This window comes from Dipodomys ordii, unplaced genomic scaffold (genome assembly GCF_000151885.1).
Source record: "Dipodomys ordii isolate 6190 unplaced genomic scaffold, Dord_2.0 Scaffold56, whole genome shotgun sequence".
NCBI classification, from domain to species: Eukaryota; Metazoa; Chordata; class Mammalia; order Rodentia; family Heteromyidae; genus Dipodomys; species Dipodomys ordii.
Genome location: NW_012267272.1, coordinates 2,467,131 through 2,489,681, shown reverse-complemented (window position 1 = coordinate 2,489,681; position 22,551 = coordinate 2,467,131). Strand labels below are relative to the sequence as shown.

The 22,551-nt window shown below is 40.1% G+C and overlaps 1 protein-coding gene across 1 annotated transcript in view; it reads right to left on the bottom strand.

The window, feature by feature from the left end:
* The window catches only part of Exoc4 (exocyst complex component 4), a 691,471-nt gene that overhangs the window by 83,721 nt on the left and 585,199 nt on the right, over positions 1 to 22,551 (bottom strand). The window lies entirely within an intron of this gene.

The following is a 22,551-nucleotide window of genomic DNA, read 5'->3' as shown; positions in this document are numbered from 1 at the left end:
TATTAACTTTGCAGATTTTAATTAAAGAGATATCACAGGGGCATACATACATAATAAAAACATTCTCATAAAATATATAAGACAAGTTCCTATTTCTATACTTAACATTCTTAACGTTCATCCTTCCAAGATGAACTAGCCCTTTCTTCTCTCCACAATCTTCAATATTTCCTAGGTAACTCTGTTAAAAATAAAACTGAAATCTCTGAATTGATTTTACTCATGCCTTATGTAGATAATGGCCAGGACCGCATGTCTATTGCTCATTGAATCTCTGTACAGGGTCCAGGCACAGAGCTGGCTGGCTGACTACAATCACAGGGTAAGTAAGGAATAATCCTTCTTACTTGGTTTCATTTTATCTTCCTCCTCCCCTTCATGAGAGTTCCCATCTTCCCCACTCCCCCATGGCAATATCTTTGGTTCCTTACTAAGAATTTCTGTATTAAATCAGTCTCCTCTCCAAACCTTGACAATATTGTTATCCCTCGGGACTCTGATGCCCACAACATCTACTGTTTGATTTCTTTCTTTCCACTCCTGGCCTTGCTTGTCAGAAACATTCCCGACTGTGGGCATTTCTTCTTTCCTTGGGCTGTGTTCAGTCTACAGAGAAGTTCCAAAGAGTTTGAACTGCCAGTGCTCCACAGTGAGCTAGCTATGCAGTCTAGTCTATGGCACAACAGCACCTAAGTGAAGCTGAAGGTTTTGTGTGTAACCAATTAGGCATTTATCAAACACTTAAAATATACTCTAAAATATCTTACAGCCATTCACTAAAAAGAAAGAAAGAAAGAAAGAAAGAATGAGCTGAGTGCCGGTGGCTTCTGTCAGTAATCTAACTACTCAGGAGACTGAGATCTGAGGATCAAAGTTTGAAGCCAGCCTGGGCAGGAAAGTCTATGAGATGCTTCCCTCAAATTAACCACCCAAGAGCAGGATGTGGAGCTCAGTGGTAGAGTTCCAGCCTTGAGGGAAAAAAGGTAGGGCAGAGTATGAGGCCCTGAGTTCAAGTTTCAATACCACACACACACACACACACACACACACACACACACACACACATACACACACACACACGCCACACCACACCACACTGCAAAACAAGATGAAACAAATGAGCTCTTTAAGTGTGACGTCCTCTCCTTTTCCCCCAAGGAAACAAAAGTAGGAGCCCTACAACAACCGTTCTGTGATATTGACCTGGGGAAGGAAAAGGAGGCCCAAGTGTAGGAAGGGGATGGCCCAGTCCTGGTTAAATGCAGGAACCTTGGAAAGTAGCCAAGTGCTCTGTATACTCTCTGCTGGGGATTGCCTCCCTGTTCTTACAGCTCCTGCCACTGTAAGGCAACCCTAGCAGCTCAGACACATCCCTACATGTACAGCATGTGAAAACATATTGAAATACTCTCCAGATCATAATACATCTGTTCTAAGAGACTGAATGGGAGATGCCAGGGGAACATTAACTCAGAATTTCCTAACTTGAGTGCAATTAAAATCTCCGCCATAGTGCAGAATTAATGTAGCCCTTTGCATTTTAAATACATATTCTAATTAAATGACACCCATCTGTAGAATATGAGACTGCATTTTTATTGAGGATTTCAAATGATATAATCTGTTCCTATGAAGCATAAATGGCTTGGTTCATGATTCCAGAAGCCTCAAAAGAATTATAGAGATCTGGCATAAACACATGTGGTGACACTCAATTTCGCGTAAATTTCAAGCTGTTTAACTTGCATGATAAGCGTTGTTTGTGTGGTAAGATTGAGATTGTGTATAAAGAGTGACGGAAAATAAGAACACAGCCTTTTAACCGTCTTGGGTTGTGTCTCCGCAGAGGCCATGGGGAGGAAGCAGACGGTTGAGGCAGGATGGCCTCCCTGCTGCACGAAGGTAATAACTCTGATCCACTGAATGAATTTAGCCTAATCTAAGGTGATGGTATGTTCATTGAGCCCAAGGAACAAAATAGGTCAGGACAGCTAGCTGGCAGTACTATAACCAGGCCATTTTGTTTCAAAGACACCGTCTTGCTATATAGTTCAGGTTGGCTTTGAATTTGTTGTAAGTAGACCTAATGGCTTTGACCTTGGAATCTTTTTGCCTCAGTCTCCTGTTAGGATTACCAGTGTGCAAATGAGTGTTAACAGAAAGGTTTGGGGTATGGAGAAAAATTCTCTGGAAACAGAGCTAGGCTAGCAAGAGGACAGAAAGTGCACCCCTTTGTATTCCGGGCTGTTATTTAATATCTCTTGTGCTTAACTTAGTGTTTCCACATGACATATGTTCTTTAGGAACATAAAGCCCCAGACAAGTGGGAGTTAACCTGGGTTCTGTGCTTGGCTGTGGCACCAGATGGATGTGTGATCATACAAGAGACAGACATCTTGCTTTTCTCATTCACAAATTTCAAGAAGAGGCATTGAGATGAAGAGCAGGGGCGCTGGAGTTCAAATATGCGGTTCTAATTCCCATTTCCACCATCTTTAGCCACAACTTCCTTTCCTGGTTTCTGTGAAGACTAGACAAGATGGCACAGCAGTGTGTGCAACAGAGTTCACCTTTCACCTGGTTTGTGTTCAATAAATGTCAGTTACTCCTGTACCTCAAAGAGTCTGGGCTGGGAATCAGAGATTCCAGTCCAGCTACACACACACAGTTCCCATAAGTGTCTCACTACAGATCTTGCCTAACTTTGGATAAATTAAAATCTTGTGTTTACATGACTATGACTAGATCAATGCTATTGACATCTAAAGCTATGTGATATTCAATATTTTTTCTCATTACAACTTGTTTGTTTTTTTCTGGTGTTTCCAACAGTCTTATGAGCAGTTTTGTTTGAGTCATTCAACCTCAAGCTCTTTACAGATTGAACAATTCTCCATAAAGACATACTAGGTATTCTACCTATGTCACTTTCCTGAGCAAAGCTCTCCTGAGGCCTGACTTAGTACTGGTTAATTCTTCCTAGGCTTGTGACAGAGCTGCTTTCCTGGTATTTCCTGCTGTCAGCCTGGGGATTTTCTACATTATCTCCATTTCTTTCCCTGGTATTTCCTGGTGTCAGCCTGGAGATTTTCTACATTATCTCCATTTCTTTTTTTGGGTCCAATCGTGGGGCCTGAACTCTGGTCCTGGGTGCTGCCCCTAAGCTCTTCAGCTCAAGACTAGCGCTCTACCACTTGAGCCACAGCGCCACTTCTGGCTTTTTTTTCTTTTTGCTTATATGGTGCTGGGGAATCGAACCCAGGGCCTCAGGCATGCAAGGTAAGCGCTCTACCACTGAGCCACCTTCCCAGCCCATTATCTCCATTTCTTATTGCCCATTTCTTCTTATTTTTTTTTTTAATGTAAAGTCCTTCAACTTGTCAGATTCTGTAAATGATTGGTATGGAAAGTTAACTATTTCTAAACCTTTTTATATTAAATATTTTGTATACCTTTTATAATTTTATACCTTGTATGTCTATTTTATCCCTCACATTGAATTAGATTATAATCCTAGGTAGGAAATAGCTTCCTTAAAGGTATTTTTTTTATTGTTATGTTGCTTCTTGTATTACTTTCTTGTTGCTTGGTCCTTTCTAGAAAAACTTAAAAAAATGCATTTGGCTCCTTCAGCTTGAAAATTCATTTGTGTTCCATTTTAGAATGTTATTCTGGATGTCTCTCACCTTTCACTTTTCTTTCCTTTGTGGTTCTGCTACCCCAGTGTGACGCATAGTGGGCTGCTTCACAGGGTATTTAGAATTGTGGGCTGGGGTGTTAGTTCTTTAGGTTCTGCTTTTGAAATGCTTTTCTTAGCTTTATTTTCTTCCCTTCTGAGATTTTTATTTCACTTTATTATTTTCTATGTCTAAGCTTTCTTTCATTCAGAACGTATTCCTTTCAAACAAACACACTGTTCTTGTTTCATGGATCTTCTTTTTTTTACTCCTAGGAATATTAAGTATAATTTTTTGTTTACTTCTTCCAGGATAATCTCCATCTAATCTAAGTTACTTTTCTTGTTTGTTCTCATCCCTATACTTCATATTAAAAATAGTTTCCAAAAATTGCCTTGGCTGTCTGTTTATATTTAAGAGTGGCTGAAATTTTGTGTCTGGGGAGGTAGGGCTGATATGTTGTGGTCAGCACCTTGTAGATAATATGGCTGATCTCTTTATTAAAAACAACAACAACAACTATTGATGTTGGTGTCTGTCTTCTATTTTCCTTTCCATCTGAAGTCACATACCTAGATGTGAGTCAATAAGGCAAAAAAAGGAAGGCCTAAACAGTCATTAATAAACCTTTCCTAACTTCAAAGTGAGATAGCCTTATAGTCAACTATAATTTATATCTCTCAATTCAAGGAATCTTTGTTCTACCAGTTTTAGAGATGAAATCTCTGGTACTCTACTACAATTTTGCTCTTGGCAGCAATGTAACTTAGAAGTGAGGAAGGGCGGGGGAGAGAATCTGAGATTACTTATTTCCTAAAGAGACTCAACAATGCCTTCATATTTCTAACCTCATCTTCATTCCATCTTTCAATGCTAAGCAGCTGTGCCAATCCTCAACCTTTCACTGAGTGAATATTTGTACCAAAGTAAGAAGTGAAGGAAAGACTATATAAGTAAAGACAAGTTGAAGAAGGAAGTCATAGTGAACATTTTTAGTAAGTAAAATCCACAGTTAGCCAGGCACACAATAGGCATATAAGTAACTATTCTGCTTTCAAATAATAAAGTCAAATAACTGAAATACTATGGGAATTCAAAAGTAATCATACTCTCTACTCCTAGGAGAAATTCTTGACAAAGATAAATGGATGGCTAGACAAGAGCCTTCCTGTGCTATAACTGTTATTATCAATTTAAAATAGTAGGAGAAGAAAAGGGATGTGAGTGCTTGCAAAAACAAAAATCAGAAAAAAAGGGGGGCTGCTTCACTTGATTTTGCTGCCAGTTCTGCAAATGGAGCAAGGTATCAGGCTGTCACTGGAAGCTCTTAGCTATTTTGATGCAGTGTGATAAAAGGCTGAATATACAGTGTTGGTGGAGTTATGCCATGACCTGTTTTTTGTTTTTTAAATTACAGATAGGAACAATCATACTGGCTTTGAGAACAGTTAGATCAACAGAAAGTATCCTGAGGCCCCACACCGCATGGTCAAGTGGATTATGATTCTAGCTTGCTACATTGGGCTTACAACCTAAGTCAATATGAATACTGCTGAGGGAAAGGAACTGCAGTGCTAACTGCTGGTGGTGGCTGGATCGTGAGGCAACTCCCATGTCAACTTCCAAGTGGGAAGAAGTAGATGAACTGCAACATGGGTAGGTAGTTCACGCTAAACAGCTCTTTTCACCATTAGTAATTGCCCTAGCCAAGAGTGAGACCTTGAGTACAAACCAAAAAAGAAAAGAAAAGAGAGAAGATTGATATGCACAGAGAATCCTCTAAACAGAGGACACAGAAAATACCTCATTAACACTAAGGGGTTCTTGTCTGAAAGGAAGGATGGCTTCAATTCCTTGGACCTTTTTAAGAGAAATCATAAATCAATTCAAGGAACTTATTAAGGATAGAAGACTGTATTTTAAAAATGAACCATTTAAACTTTTTATAAAGCTGGGTGCTGGTGATTCACACCTGTAATCCTAGCTATTTAAGAGGCTGAGATCTGAGGATTGCAGTTCAAAGCCAGCCTGGGCAGGAAAGTCTGTGAGACTCCTATGTCCAATAAACCAATAGAAAACTGGAAGTGGAGCTGTGGCTCAAGTGGTAGAATGCTTACCTTGAGCTGAAGAGCGCAGGGACAGTGCCCAGGCCCAGAGTTCAAGCCTTATGACCCATAAAAAACAAAGCAAAACCAAACATTTTATGACAATTGTTTTAAATTAATGCATATTTATTTTTAAGCTTCCAGTATGTAAGCTTATTATTGGCTTGTCAGTATTCAAAATATCTCCCTAAGTCTAAACAGGGTCCATTCAGACATTTAACAGTTGACAATTATTCTACCTTTCTAAAATAAAATTGTAAGAGGAAAAAAGTTCCTATGAAGAAATATTTCAAGGAGTTGTGTTACAATTTAATCTTTAGAGAAGAGAGGAAGAAAAAGCTATTACTCTAGAGAAACATACTTGGACTAAAAACTTTATTCAGTTAATTGTAAGCCATGAATAGAAAGCCCATTTTTGGTATAACACTGAAAAAATATGTTCTCTGTATGGGCCAAAATGATCTATATATCTTTCTTGGTGTGTTTCCTCATAATTTATTAACACAAGAGAATAAATGTGGCCACAATTCTTTGCAGTCTTTTCCACTGGGAAGCAGTCTTTGCCCACCTCTTGAATTCCGACTGGCTTTATGGGACTAGAACATAAGAACTTCTTTAGGGGAAATGTTGTTTTTCTGTCAGACATCCTACCAAATTTGAGTCATTTCTCTTCTTTACCAGTGACTTTGTATGGAAAAAATCTGGAGGCTGATAAAGTCCTAATTAGGTCATACTGTCAGAGACAATTCACAGTGCTCATCTAATGAAAAATCTGAAACAAGCCACGGCAGGGCTGTCTCTCTGGTCCCACTATGGGATGATAACTATGTTAGTAGTATCCAATGGATACTAGGAAGATCTAAAGGATGATTTGGATCTGATGATTTCCAAATTCCCTTGATTACATATCCCAATAGCAAAATATTGTTAAGTCCTGATCATCAGCATATGAACATTTACCTATTAATGACACACATTTATTACGTTACTAACATGTCATACAGATTTCACATTACTGGGAAAGAAATGACAAATGACGATCTGAAACATTTCCCCAACCATGCTAGCTCCCAAATGGTGTTGGCTACCTCATACACTAGCACCAAGTTCATGTTAAGGATTATGGATATAAACCTGTCTTTTAACATCCACATTCAATCACCTATTTCAATCAATTTAATTCAACTTAGATATTTCAACCCATCCCATTCTTGACAACTTTGACTTCTTTTGCCAATTTTCAGAGAACTGATTAGATTGTTATTGTTACCCACATACAAGATTATGTGACTGATGAGGAACCCAGCCAGGAGCAAGATCAATGCCAGCTTTGCCTTTTTCTCACTGGTCACTCTTGCTTCTATCTTTAATCCATGGTTTCCTTTTAATTCATGGTTTCCATTTAAAGCTGTGAATCTATTTTGTAAAGGTGAGTATACTGTAGAAAATGTAACCCATAAATTCACTCTACTATGCACTTTCAACAAAATGTTGAGGTGTAAATTGTGGAAGATGCCCAAGTCAACCTTCTGTTGTGGGACCCTTAAGCAATGATTGACATTCATTATGAATGAAGGCTTCCATATCATCTCTTATATTAAATCTCAGAAAAGCTTACATTGCTTATGATTATTTCAGTTAAAAATAGGTTAATGACCTCTTGTTTTCTTTTCATTCCCAGCTCCTGTATGTTGTTGCATTGCATACTCCACATTTAAACATATAGTATGAACTGCTTATCAAGAGAAATAGCCTATTAAGAGAACCGGATGGTGAGCTTAAATTTTACTTGCAAAATTTGGATTTCTATAAGTGAAGGAGAGCATTTCTCACCTCCTATTTCAAAAGGTGGTGAGAAATAATGATTCTTCTGAAGACAGCCAAGGTAAGGGACATAAGCCTTGGTGTCATGCACTAACTCCACCATTTACAACCAGAGAAAGGAACCTCACAGGTCAGGAGGGTCAGGAAGACTAGAAAGACCAATATAAAGATTTTGCCATAGATGGGTGCTATCATGCATTACCATGTCTTACAAAAATTCTGAATTCTTTCTTCAACAAGGTAATCAGGGAATTAAGGGAGGCAATAAGTATAAAAATATGAAGTACATCTGATCTCAAAAATTCCATTTCTGGCCAGGCACGTGTGGCTCATGCCTGTAATCCTAGTTACTCAGGAAGCTGAGATCTGAGGATCATGGTTCAACAGGCAGGAATGTCTATGAGTCTCTGATCTCCAATTAACCACCAGAAAACTGGAATGGCACTATGGTAGAGCACTTGCCTTGAGCTGAAGAGCTCAGAGACAACACCTAGGCCCAGAGTTCAAGCCCCACAACTGAGAAAAAAAAATCCCATTTCTGCAAATCCACTTCTGGGTATATATGTAAAAGAACCAAAAGCAGGGATTCAAAGAGATATTTGTATGTTCATGCCCATGGCTGCGTTATTTACAATAGCAGAAAGTAGACGCAACCTAAGTAGCTATTGATGGATGAGTTGAAAACAAAATGCAATACACCTTACATTAGAATATTACATAGCCCTAGGAAAGATATTCTACTCATGCCACATCATGCAAAATGAAATAAACTAGTCAGAAGAGGACAAGTATTGTCTATTTCCACTTACAGGGAGTACTAACAGTAGTCAGACTCCTAGAGTCAGAAGTAAAATGGTGGCTTCCGGAGGGCAGACGAAGGAGGAGGGAGAAGCAGTTGTTTAATGGCTACAGTTTCGGTCTGTGAAGTAAGGAAAGCCCTGCAGATGGGGTGATGGTCATGTCTTTAAAATAATATGAATGTTCTTAAGCTTCTGAACTGTCTATTTAAAAAATAAAGTGTTAATTTGAAAAGGATGCGAATATTCATTTCTTGTCAATATTCCTTCAATCTAAATGGAATGTGAAGTTCTGGCATTTCTGTAGTGCTGTAACATCCCACAGGCTGCAGAAGATGAGCAAACAGCTAACCAGATCATTTGTCACTCTTGTTGGGTAGATCAGTGGAAGCTCCTCAGTAAGCCTACTTCAATACAAATCAATCTCCTGATGTCAAAACACACCTGACCTTCAGAGCTATGAGGGCTCTAGAACTAGGCATTCGACCAATTCATTTTGCATACTTTACTGAAGCCGCAATACAACCGCTTCTTTATTTCCATATGTCCTGATCCACTGAAGTTCAAGTTTACAGAGCAAGTTATGAGAGCTGGAGGTTTAACCTTAAAGCTTCCCTCATAGTAGCTCTGAATAGAATAAATACAACTTTACACTGTACCCAAGTTCGAAGGCAATACAGAGTTTGGAAGGCTCTTAAACTTAAAGAGCTCAAAATCTAATTTCAAATACAATACATCAAAGCTTCTATCAATGAAATTAAGTTATCCAGCAGAACAGGCCAGACATCAGTGGTGAGGATGGGGATGGGGAAATAAACAGAATGTAGACCAGAGCATTTCACACTGAATGCCAGTATGGGTGAACACTGGTGGGAGAGTCAAAAATAAAATAGGCCAGGGATCAAGAAAAGTGCTTTAAAAATGAAGAAAAGGGAAACTATCAGTATTTGAATTTACTGCTTGTCAGGTACTGTATTAGGTATTGCATCTGCATTAGTTGACTTGATCTTCAAACAACCCTAGCAAAGACCGAAGAATAGCAATGTCAAGTACTTTGTTCCTACTCCTCTGTTGAGCTGTGTGTGCTGGTGCTGAGACAGAAATAAGGCAATGGTGTAACATCAGATGTTGAATGTTTGCCTCAATATTCCATAGGCAGAGCTGGATCAAAGAGGAGAAACTCTGGGTTCAGTGTTAAAAGAAAAAACATCTCTCCCTACTTGCTTTGTGGGCATGGGAGCAGGGGGAAGGAGTTCCTGGGTACTGCTGATGCCACGGAAGCCATCTGTCCGCCAGTGACCCAGGCTCTGCTTCCTGGAGAGAGGCAGATACAACAGCATATGCAAAACTCGTGTGGGGGTGTTTCTCTAGCACACTTCCAAGTTTTCTGTGAAAAGCGAAAAGGCTGTTGGCTTGAATGAATGCGTTAATTGGGCTTGTGGTTACCTTTACACAAATAATATGATGGTGGATTTTAGTCATGCTCCCTCTTTTGGAAACAGTCATAACAGAAGCGTTGAGCACATTCAGGGGGAGCAAACATTTTTCTTCATAAAGCCAATGTAAAGCACAGCCCTTCTTATCAGTGCATTTGGGATGACTCCAATGTTATTTCTACTTGATGCTCACAATCTAGAGATCTGAAAATTAATACTTTAGTGACATTTTCTCTCTCATGCAATCTTTTATTCAGTATTCTGAGATCACTACTGAAAAGATTAGATCAAGAAGAAGTCAAGATCTCGGCATCAAAGTTTTTTAATGAAGCTCTATTGTTTCCCTGGAGAAAGAGAGGGACTCTTCTGCGGGTCCTCACTGCAGGCCTAAGGTGAGAGAGCTCAGTGGCAAAGACACATGTTTAGAATGCCTCACCTGAATCTCCCAGGGCTTCTCTTTATGATGTGAAGAGACAATCTTAACTAAAAAGAGCTTTATTCTTTGAGAGTCCACCACAGAACCTCAGACACACACACAAAAAAACCACTTAAAAGTAAATTGTTTTAGACTGGGTTCAGAGCTCAGGTTGTGTATAGATCTTTAAAATATAATGCTTCACAGGTAGTAGAACCCTTTCAGTGTGAAAACAGTCCAAATTCTCAATAATGAGATATAGATAGAAAGAGATGTCGTTTGAATTGGCATCTCTCCCCCAGGTGTCAGGCTAATGACTTTATCATTCTCCTTTCAGGAAGTTTCTTATATAAAGACCGTCTATGTTTACAGAGAGATCCACTTACATCGCTTATCGCTACCTTACTGAGGTTCTATAATATAATAATTCTGATAATGCCTTCCTTGTCTGTCCTCTAACCACATCAGGCTGCCTAATGCCTCATCTTGGCCAGACACTGTGTATTTTTGCAGAAAGCAGTGGGGAGCCCAAAGAGATACAGAACATGCATGCATCAGAGAATAAAAAGAAAGAAAAGGAAGAGGGGAAAACCCCAACTGCAATTAAAATGCAACCATCTTCCTGTGCACATCCCAATGCTAGTTAATACAGACATTTCCAATAACTTTAATCTTTAAGTGGTGATTGTTGAAGAAAGAAATCAAGTTTGCGTTTCTTAAAAGACAAGAGGGAAGAAAATGACTTGTCATATCTGGTTGGCTTGGAAATATAAAATCCAATTCTGAAGAAGTCGAGATAAGGAAAGTGCAGTGGAAGTGCCATCAGCTTTAGCAAACACTAAATAATGAACAATGCAGAGACTGTCCAGCATGATAAAATACTCTATTAGAGGGACTGTTTTTAAATGAGTGATAATTGAGGCACGTCCTCAGTGAAAGGTTATTGAATTTTTATCTGTAGAAGAAGCTTTTGACAGACTTGCTAAAAAAGTCACTGACAAATAATACCTTCTTTAGATGAATTTGACCAAAGGGGTTTTCCAGTATGTAACATCTTTCTGACATTTACAGGATTTTTGCTTTGCTGAAGAACTGGATCAGATATTCTGGGTTTCTATAAAGACATTTAGGTTTTTCATCAGACTTACAGAAAAGTCCCCATTATTCTTCCTTTCATAAAAATTGAATTAAGTTGTTACTTATGAACCTAGTTAGGACTACCCAGGAATTCAACAGCTAGAGCTTGAACATGGTGGTACATAAAATTTACTGCTACAAAGCAACATTGTGTCCTAGAAATCTATACCTGACACATACCTGCTCCTCAAATGAAGACAGAGACGTCTACATTTTTATTGTTTAAGTGACAGTAGTTAACATAAATTACAGTGTTGGGTTTAAGATAATAAAAGAACAATTTTGTAAATGCATGACGATCAGAGCTGGTTTTTAAAACAGCTCTGGGGAATGACAGGGTACTGCTTCTTAAAGCAAGGGAAATAATGACACTCCCTCCCCCCGTTAAGGTGCTCAATGCCACCCATGCCATTTATGTATCTGGCATGCTTTTCTAAGAGCTGAGCCTTCTTCTTACAGTTCTGAAGAACAGGAAGGCCGCCTGACTTCCCACATGGGCATTGCTACAGTTTTATAGATAGCTAAAGAATTGTCTGGTCCTGTGGTAAAGTGGGAATATTGGTGGGTATCTGAGGCACTTTTATAACAAGTGCCTGTGTTGTTTTTCCAGAGTTGCTAGTCTGCACTCTGGAAGGTCAGGGTTAGTCTAGATTTTTGTCACTGACTCATTTTGACCTTGGGCAAATGGCCGAAGTTCTGTGTCTCTTGACCACATTTTGTAGAGAATAAAGGCTTGTCTGTCAACTACAGCTTGAGGCGGGGGATACAGTGATGAAGAATTAATGACCACCAAGGTCCTCAAAGGTCTGAAATGCAATCTAACTGGGGAGTGTCATTATCATTATCACGGCATCCTCTGGGACTGCTGCATGCATACAGAGCTGCACATAGGCTCTTTGCCATACTTTCCTGGGGCCAGCAGTCTGGGAAAAGTCCTTGTGCACTATTGATGAATAAGTAAGCTCTCTGTAAAAGCATATCCAGCTTACAGTGAGAACATTTTTCTACATTCAGTCCGCCCAGTCATGGAGAATTCTGCCATGAAACTAGCCAGCCTCCTGCATTCCTTCTGGTTTCCTTGTCAGGATTCAGCTCTCCTCACCCACTGCATTTGTAACACACCTCAACTTAATGTCAAGGTAAAGAAGTTAAAACCCACATGCTCTCTTTAGTGAGGAGTTTATTAAGTTACAGTTTTGCACAGGTTCTTAGGCTTATCTCTAGTTTTAAAGCACCTAACCAACTAAGGGCTTTCTAGATAAGAGCTTAGATTGAATGGTATAATCTTTTGCACTGCTCCTCATTGTAAGATCCCTTTCTCAGTGCAAATAGGTCTGTCCTCTCAGACTTGTTTTATGTGCGTGTGTGTGTGTGTGTGTGTGTGTATGCGCGCACCAGTACTGGGGCTTGAACTCATAGGACAGGACATTCTCCCTTAGCTTTTTCCACTCATGGCTGGTGCTCTATCATTTGTGCTATAGGTCAGTTCTGATATTTTGCCGATTAATTGTGAGTCTTACAGATTTGTCTGTTCAGCCTAGCTTCACCCTGGATCCTCAGACCTCATCCTCTTAAGTGGCCATGGCCAGGGGCATGAGCCACCAGTGGCTGGCTCTCTGACTTCTAGATTAAGTCATAGGCATGGAAGCCATCCTCTTTAGTGCTATACACTGGCCTAGGCTTTCTGCTTCATTCTCAGCCTGGGTCTACAATTTCACCCATGCCAGTTTGGAGCCTACTTTGCTTTCCAAATTTTGCTTCCTATCTTTCTCACGGATTTTCATTTACATTTATTCTTTCAGTTTCCATCTTCTCATTTTGTTTGCAGATACAATCATTCGGGTGGAAGCTCCCAGCTACCACACTTAAGCATCCATGATATTATCATATTTTAATAAAATATTTCCCTTATGGATATAAATGTTGGCATTTTCAAAGAAACAGCCACATAATTCTTTCTGGGTAGACTTGGAATTCCGTAATTACATTAGAACGCCCACAGCACTAGCCTTGTCTAGCTCTGCAGATGATAATCAGCTACTTGTGGGGGAAGAGAAGGGGATGCTGCTTTTTAATCAGGATGTGGCAATGGCAAAGATGTCTACAGACAATCCCCCAGAAGACTGACAGGAAGGAACTGGGTTTGAATCTTTGCGTAGTTCTGAACAGCAGGAAGGCACCATGGGCCCTCTGATAGGCACAAAAGGTTTGCCGATGTGGGCCCTCTTTCAGATAGACTCCTATGACCACAGTCATATTTGGAAAGTGGTAAGGTGAGAACCATGGTTTACTGCAAAGGATTTGGGAGCACAGATAATTACAGGGTTTACAGAGTTTCCAAAGCTACCACACAGCTTGAGATAAAGAGAGATGTGAGGGGGTAGCGGGTAGAGAAGACTTGGGGCTATGAATGAGGGCTCCAGCGATGAGAATGGTAGCAGGAAGCCAAGGAATCTATTACTGAGCACTCACTGTGTGTGAGACACAGCTAAGCATCCAAGTTCACGGTTTCATCGCAAGTCCAGAGAATATCCCTCATTATTTCTCTTTACTAGGTGAGGAAACCTATTTGGCTCAGAAAGGCTAATTCGTTCCCTGTAGCAGTGTAATAAAATGCTTGATCTATCTTCAAATGTGTCTGCCTTACAAGTCAGACATATCCTATATGCTGTTTAGAACACAAAAGAAGAATGAGAGAAGTCTGTGAATTACAATAGAATCTCCATGAATGGGGGAGAGGCAAAATGCTTGATTTGTCCTCAAATGTCTCTGATTTCAAAGTCAGACATATTCTTTATGCCTCCTAGAACACAAAAGAAGAATGGGAAAAAGCCTATGAATTCCAAGAAAACCTACATGAATGGAGAGAAGCAAACCTCAGAGTGGAGCACGAGGGGAATGCACTCAACGGGGAGGAAGGAAGTAGAGTAGGAATGCTTGCGGAGGTGGGGCATCAGCCTTTAAACTGTGCTGGAAGCAAAGGACCATAGGGAATGCCACTGGGGTCAGCCTGCAACTTGGCTATTAATCAGTAGTCAAGTAAATAGTACATCAAGGAGAGGGATCTGGGTGGTAATCATTTTGGCATGTAAGAAAATCAGCACTCCATTCCCAAGAACAACACAGGTCCAAGAGCATCCTAAGAACAATCTAGTAAACACCCTGAGCAGAGCAGCCTCAATTCTTTCTTCATTATAAAAACTTCAATTAAGACAGAAAATGAACAAAACTGAACCATAATACAATTATCAGTTGGGGGTTTTGTTCCTGTGAAGTACGATTCGTTATAAAACTGGATATAATAGGGACATACATGAGGACATTTTCATGAAAGAGAAAGGCTCCCACAGAAATATAAGGAATGTCAACTAGACAAGATCAAAATAAATTCAGAGTTGGACAGCAGGTGGGAAGCTCATGAACAAAATAGCAATTTTATTTTCCAACCAATGGTAATTGAATTTCCTTCCTAAACAGCATGACCATGAAGTTAACCAATGACAATAAATTTGAAAATTACCATCAATTAAAAAAGGAACAATAGGAACAGGACCATCGAATGAGTCAGAGGAAGATAAGGATAGCTTTCAAGATAAAAAATGATGGAGGGACCATGAACCTAGGTATGGAAAGGGATTAGAGAAACCACACATGCGCATGCAGAGAAGGGGTGAGTTTGCTGTCTGATAGCAGTCTACAAATATTTGAAACTTGTAAATACTGAAGTGGGAGAGAAATTACCACACAGAGAGTTCTAATTAAAAAGAATCAGATGAAATGTGACAAGGAAAACTAAGGCTTAATGATTTGACAAAAGCAAATTTGAAACAGGATGGTTTCCCAGGAGGTCGACCGGGGAAATTTTTATTTTGTCTTTTGTACCAAAGCAGAAAAATAGCCAGGAGACTTGATTTTTTTTAACCATCATAAGTCCAAGATAGTGAGCTCTAACATGAAAGAATTCAAATTCCACCTTATGAAAATATAAAATTACACTAGGTAATAATTTTATAATCATCATGGCCTGTTACACAACTGGGTATTGAGGAGATGGGGTGGATAGCCACCTGGGCCTTTTCCATCTTTCTTTTCCTTCCTTCCTTCCCTCCTTTTCCATCTTTCTTTTCCTTCCTTCCTTCCCTCCTTTTCCATCTTTCTTTTCCTTCCTTCCTTCCCTCCTTTTCCATCTTTCCCTTCCTTCCTTCCTTCCTTCCTTCCTTCCTTCCTTCCTTCCTTCCTTCCTTCCTTCCTTCCTTCCTTCTTTTCCTTCCTTCCTTCCCTCCTTTTCCATCTTTCCCTTCCTTCCTTCCTTCCTTCCTTCCTTCCTTCCTTCCTTCCTTCCTTCCTTCCTTCCTTCCGGGGTCTGAACTCGACCTGGGCGCTGTCCCTCAGCTCTTCAGCTCAAGGATAGTGCTCTACCACTTGAGCCACAGTGTTTCCATTGATAATCAGATTTAGGCACAGTTGGGGACTGACTTCTATGAGGAAGTAGCTCTTAAGCCAGATTGGTGCCAGTCCCAGATACAGTACCACCCCTCTAATGGCTGTTCCTCCTGTCTAGAAACAAAAAGGGAAATCCTGTCAATTCCGTGCTTCTGAAAATAGAACTGGCAAATTAACTGCAAAAAACTTCATAGGTATAAAGAGCTACAGAAATGGAGAAAAAATTAGCCCCATCTAAGCAAGCAAAGACTTCTGCAAGCCACTCTACAAGAACCCAACCCATAATACTCCTCTTAATTATTTGGGCCATCAAAAAACAAGGAAAATCTATGGAGCTAGTCTAGATGAGCCTAAGGAGACATGTCAGCTAAATGCACTGTGACACCCATACAGGCTCCTAGGAGAGAAAAAGGGCATTAGACTAAAACGAAGAAAATTCAAACAAAGCATCAATTTCAACTAATCACAATATACCAACACTGGCTTATTACTTGTACAAATGTACTAACCTCAGGTAAGGCATTAACAATGGGAAAACTGTGAGTTATATGGAAATCTTCACAACTTCAACAAAAAATAGTATAACTTACAATTTTTTTTTCTTTTGGTGTCAGCAATGGGGCCTGAACTCAGGGCTTGGCTCTGTCCCTTAGTGTTTTTGCTGAAGGATGGAAGTTAGCCTACTTGAGCTAGGGCTCCACTTTATTTGTGTGTGTGTGTGTGTGTGTGTGTGTGTGTGTGTGTGTGTGTGTGTGTGACTAATTGGAGATAAGAGTCTCACAGGCTATAGGTTTTTATGATCTAGAGATGAGGTGACAGAAGTATTTTTAATATATGAAAGCATTCTAAAAGAGAAGGTAGCCAATGGTTAACTTTTAAGTGAAATATAACATAGGAAGGCAGAGAGGGACATTCATAGAATCCTATTATCTCTTAGATAGTGAAAAAAGCTGTTGGCTTTTGAGTCTTAGAGGTTTTTGTTTTTTTTAACTTCAAGATAGAGAAGAGGGTCTTGTCAGAGAAAGCACTGCAGGTGAAACGGCACTCCAGCCTCCTCTCGGTTCTATGTAGTCTACTTTTCAAGGCAATGCGGCCTTACCGAGAGCCTAGCAGTAAGCCCATGCATTTACAGCCAACTGAATTTCCACAAAGGTGATAAGAACGTACACTGGAGAAAGGACAGTCTTTTCAAAATATGGTGGTGGGAAAATTGGATATCCATTTACAGAAAAATGAAATGCGACTCCTATCTCTTGACAGTTATAAATACCAATTCAAAATAGATTAAAGCCTTAAAGGTAAGGGTAGGCATGGTGGCACACATCTGTAATTCCAGCTACTCAGAAGGGAGGAAAGGTTGGAAGCCCACCCAGACAAAAAGGTGTGAGACTCCCATCACAGCAAATAATAATCTGGGTGTGGTAGTAGGTACCTGTAAGGTACAAGTATCTTACTGAGGCCAGCCCCAGGCAAAAATTCCAGAGCCTACATAAAAACAACTGAAGCATAAGCAATGAGTTCTTGACTGCATTCTCTCCCTTTCCCAACTTCATTCTAGTATCCCTCTTCCTCATTTCCTGACACTTATTTTGTTGCTTTGAGAGGGTGGGTCCAAGGGGAGAGGAAATGCTGAAGTGAAGACACAGATCCAACTGCAATGCATACATCAACTGCTTTGTTAAATGGCGATAAAAAATCAATGTGTATCTGAAAGCAATGAAGTAAAGCGAGGGAAGCAGTGGGTGGGAACGCTGAAAAGGGCGACACTGATCAAGACACACTATCTTCTTAAACTGCTTTGCTGAATGCAACTCCTACTTAAAGATAATAAAAATATTAAGGAAAAAACCTAAGGTGAAAAGGGGCTGAAGCTGTAGCTCACATGATAGAGTACTTGCCTCGCAAGTATGAGGCCAAAATTCAAACCCTAACACAGCCAAAACCAAACAAACAAATAAATAAAAACCAAATAAGACTGTGCTGTTACCACAAGTTCAAACTGTGATCAATTAGGGAAAACATGTACAATTCTAGACTGTGAATACTCCACACTAAATGTGATTCTGCTCAACTTGCCTGCACTGAAAGCACATCTGTTAAACAGATCCTGAACATAAGGTATTCTCCAGGTGGGAGGGGGAGACAGAGACACTTGACAAAGGACCAGAGAAAGTCAAACTTGGTCAATCAAGGTTCTCGGAGCACTAGGCAACAATGCTATTTTTATATGGGACCACAGCATCCTGGGAGTACTGCTGTCATTGGAGAGTGCTTACCTGAGATTGAAATCAATTACAGACAAAGTACCAAGAGATAGAGAGAGAACGGGTGCCTAGCTGTGATCATGACTGGATGGTGTCTTCTAAATGTCTGGATCCCACCTTTGAATGAATGTTTCCTGAGTCAATACATTGTTTTTATTTCAATTAGCCTATGCAAGTAAAAGAAGTAATATTTATTAAAATGAACTCCAGGAAATGGAAATAGAGCTTCCCCCCCCCCCCCCCCCCGCCCCCGTTGCTGTTTTTGTTCTGTTTGTTTATGTCTTTGGGAGGGTAAGAGGAGATACAGAAGTGGTGGGACAAAGGTGAACAAATATGGCGGTGGTCCTCACTCAACACGATGTAGAGAGTGAACTATAAAACTTGTGGGTTGAGACAGGCGGGCAAACTAGAGTGCGTACATGCATGTGAAAGGGGTAACACTGTTCAAAAAGAAATGTACTTTTTATCTGAGTTATATAACTGTAACCTCTCTGTACATCCCCTTTATAATAGCAATAAAAACTACATGAAAAAGGGGAAAAAAAAGAATATGAAAGGGACAGGCGAAGCCAAGGCTGAGAAGAAAAACACCCACAGGGAAGGAAAAGTATGCACTGCAGTAGCAGAAAATAACAGCACTGTCCTTACAGTCTAGATCTAGAAGAAGTGAGGATGCCCTTCTTCAGGAAGAAACAGTAATATCTATGCAAATAGCAAAAAGATTAGAAAGTTAACCTATTAATATCATTAATATTAATCTGCATGGCTTATCACACTGCTGCTAACATGCAATACATTCTTCAGGATGATGTGAAATGTGAGGGGTGAGAATTCGGTTGTACTACTAGAAGAGACATCCTATTATGAAATAACGTTCTACAGGTATTCTTTGATCCATTATACTTAGAGCTTTCTTTCTTTCTTTTTTCTTGTGCCAGTTCTGGGGTTTCATTTGGCTTTTTCCACTGAAGGCTGGCATTTTATCACTTGTGCCACACTCTTGGATTTTTGTTGTTGTTGTTGGGCTAGCTTTAAACCTCAATCCTCAGATCTCTAGCCTTCTGAATAGCTAGGATTACAAGCATGAGCCACGTCTGGCTTTTATAGCTTCTTAAGTTTAATGCAATACATCATTTATCTGCCAAATAATTATCAGGACATGGAAGAAGAAATACGTGTAAATCCTGCCGATCATATGGGAGTGCTGGACAAGAGGCCAGCATTTCCTTCAAGCGCTCTGAGTCAGAAATGCCGTAGCTGCAGTCCTCATTTAGTCTACTTTTCAAAAGAAGAATAAAGAGGTGTCCCTTATTCCCACTGTCGAGTCACAGTGACACGCAGCAATCAAAGTAACCCATTAACGGACAGTCCCTTGTTTTGTTCAGATATCAACACCAATGTGTATCTTCCCCGAGGAGCCCAGCCTGAGTGAGCGAGGTTGGCTCCTAGCAGGGTAAGCCCAGTCGGCCGGATGCTTTGTTTTAGCAAAGGCATCAGAAATAGTGATGCCAGTTCACTTGGGTTTCGCACTGATCATCAAAAAGCTGACAGTCCTTTAAATCAGTCACTGGGCGGAATAATCACCCTGAAAGGAACTGAGAGGGTAGGACTTAGATTACAAAATGGAAGTGAACATGAGACAGTGTTAACGGGCGTGGTAGAAGAGATTGTTTGTCAGAATTGCAGAGATTGATTAAAGACACGAATTAGACATCATCTCTATTGGGTACTCTTACTGACATGGACACAACAGCTAAATTGCACAATTACAGAGTTAAACATAACTCAGAGAGCAGTTTTTTTCCTTTTGAAAACAGCTGATGCCAAGTGAGCCTGTCTGACTCACTCGGCGACTTGCAATGAAGGTTATGAACAATCTTGTCTTGGGGGCCTCTGAGAATGGACAGAATAGAGATCTGGAATGTTGTGCCATTTGAAATGAGACCATATCATTAAATATTAGACCCTAAGGGCCTGCCAAATGAGAGTACATCCTTTAAACATCACCAACAACCTTCCCCGCCACTGCATTTTCAGGAACTAAAACATCCGGTTTCTTTTAGAGTTGTTCATTTGCAACTCTCAGAGAAAATAAGCTCGTTCTGACTTTTTTGTTTGGAGAGAGGAGGAGCAAAGTGAATCTAGGAGAGAAAAAGGCCAATTTCAACTATTGCTTGTGATACAATGCCTGCTACTGTGGGATTATAAAGTTGAAAAGGCCTTTCAAAGATACTTCTCCTCATGTGGACTCTGCTCAAACGTAATACTATATCCAAACTATCCATAAGCATGTGTAACTCCATCATCAAATAAAACTAATATTTTAGGTGAAAATGTGTCAGTCTATAGAGGTCACACTTATTACTCTAGCTACTTGGAGGGAGGAGAAGGGAGGACTGTGGCTGGAGTTGAGTGCAGGCATGGTGCTGCACACCTGTAGTCCCAGATATGAGGAAGGCAGAAGGTTTGTGGTCTGAGGCTGGCCTGGGCAAAAATAGGAGACCCTATCTGAATAAGTAACGTGAAAGAGCTGGAGTCATAGCTTCACTGGCAGAATGCTTGTTTGAAAATACAAGACCCTGACTGGGTTCTGCAAAATCCTAGTACTGAAAAAAAAAAATCAAACCAGCATAAGTAGGAAGTGGTATTTTAGATCTAAAGCGGATGATACAAGTTCACACAGAAGGCTGCTTCCTCTGTCTTATCTCCCCACCTTGCTGTGGCACTTGGGATGGGGACATAACCAACATAAAACCTCTACAAGCAGTGAGTATTCAAGGTACCTCTTTTTTTTTTTTGGGTCCGGTCGTGGGCCTGAACTCTGGGCCTGGGCACTGTCCCTCAGCTCTTCAGCTCAAGGCTAGCGCTCTACCACTTGAGCCACAGCGCCACTTCTGGCTTTTTTTCTTTTTTGCTTATGTGGTGCTGAGGAATCAAACCCAGGGCCTCTGGCATGCAAGGCAAGCACGCTACCACTGAGCCACCTTCCCAGACCCTTCAAGGTACCACTTACAGTGTGGCTATGGAGTATATATTTTTTGGGGAAAATTTTCTCCATGATTTTTGTTCACTTGTCTTACATCCCTGGAATCATCGCGAAACAATTTCTCAAAGGACAGCGACGTAACTCACTCTGAAGTTCCTAGTGCAGATCACATGGCATTTCCTTCTTAAAGCTCACCTGCCAAGTGATGCTTACATCACATTCTGGTCTGGCTCTGCCGCTCTCCTCTTCAGGCTCATCATTTGCTTCTTGCTGTCCTGTTTCAATCTCTTACTCACACATCTACATGTGCCTTTTCTTCTCTTCCTGGTCTTTATTCTATCTGCATCATATATATATGTATGTGTGTGTGTACACTCAAGTAACATTTCTAAATAGTTTATATTTATTAATGTATATATGTCCTAAAGTTTTTCCTGGTCTTTATTCTATCTGTTTCATATATATGTATATGTATATATATGTATATGCATAATATGCATATGTGTATATACATACACACACTTGAAGTAACATTTCTTTTTTTGAAGTAACAGTTCTAAATAGAATCTTTTATATTTATTAATGTATATGTGTCATAAAGTTTTCAAATTAGTTTTCTCTGAGTCATTGATGAAAAAAGAGGTTTCCTATTCTTATTCATATCCTATTCCTTACTGCCCTGGAATCTATACTTGTTATCTCTCCACCACCTCTTCCTAGAATCACTGGTGTTCTCTTTGTCTCCAGTTTCTAACACTTCTGGAGCCAGTTCTGTTTTTCTCTTTTCAGACACTTTTGATTAGCATTATATCAAGCTAATGTGAGAACGTAGCTGTGTGCAGAGGCCTGAGCTCTGCGATGGTTTCTGCCCTGGGCAAGCTGTAAGGAGGGCGAAAGGTATTGCTTTCTGTTCTTGAGACACACTGGTTGGTCTTACAGGATTTTATGGTGTACAGAATAACATTAAGCCATGTTAAGAAGAGTCCTTCCTCATGTCCCACAGTCCACACAGGGAAAGGAGGTCAACTCCTCTTAAGGAACAGGGTAGATGCAACATAAACCACATTCTAACCCGGCCCTTCTGACAACATGGTTGTGCCCATGCAGTGAAAGGTATACACACACACATTTTTAATCCCTCGGTGCACAGTTGCACAGTTTTCTATTCCATTTTTGAGAATAAATATGTGTAATTTCATCATTAAATACAAACATTTTTGTTGTCAGCTTCAGTGGAACCAGAGCTTGAGCTCAGGGCCTTATGCTCTTGCTTGGCTCTTTTTTCCTCAAGTCTGGCACTCTATCACTTAACAAACACCTTTATTTCTGGCTTTTTACTTGTTAATTGGAGATCAGAGCTTCACACTCTACCTGGATGGGCTTTGGACTTTGATTTTCAGATCTTAGTCTCCTAAGTAGCTAGGACTTACAGGTGTGAGCGACTACTACCTGGCAAAAATCATATTT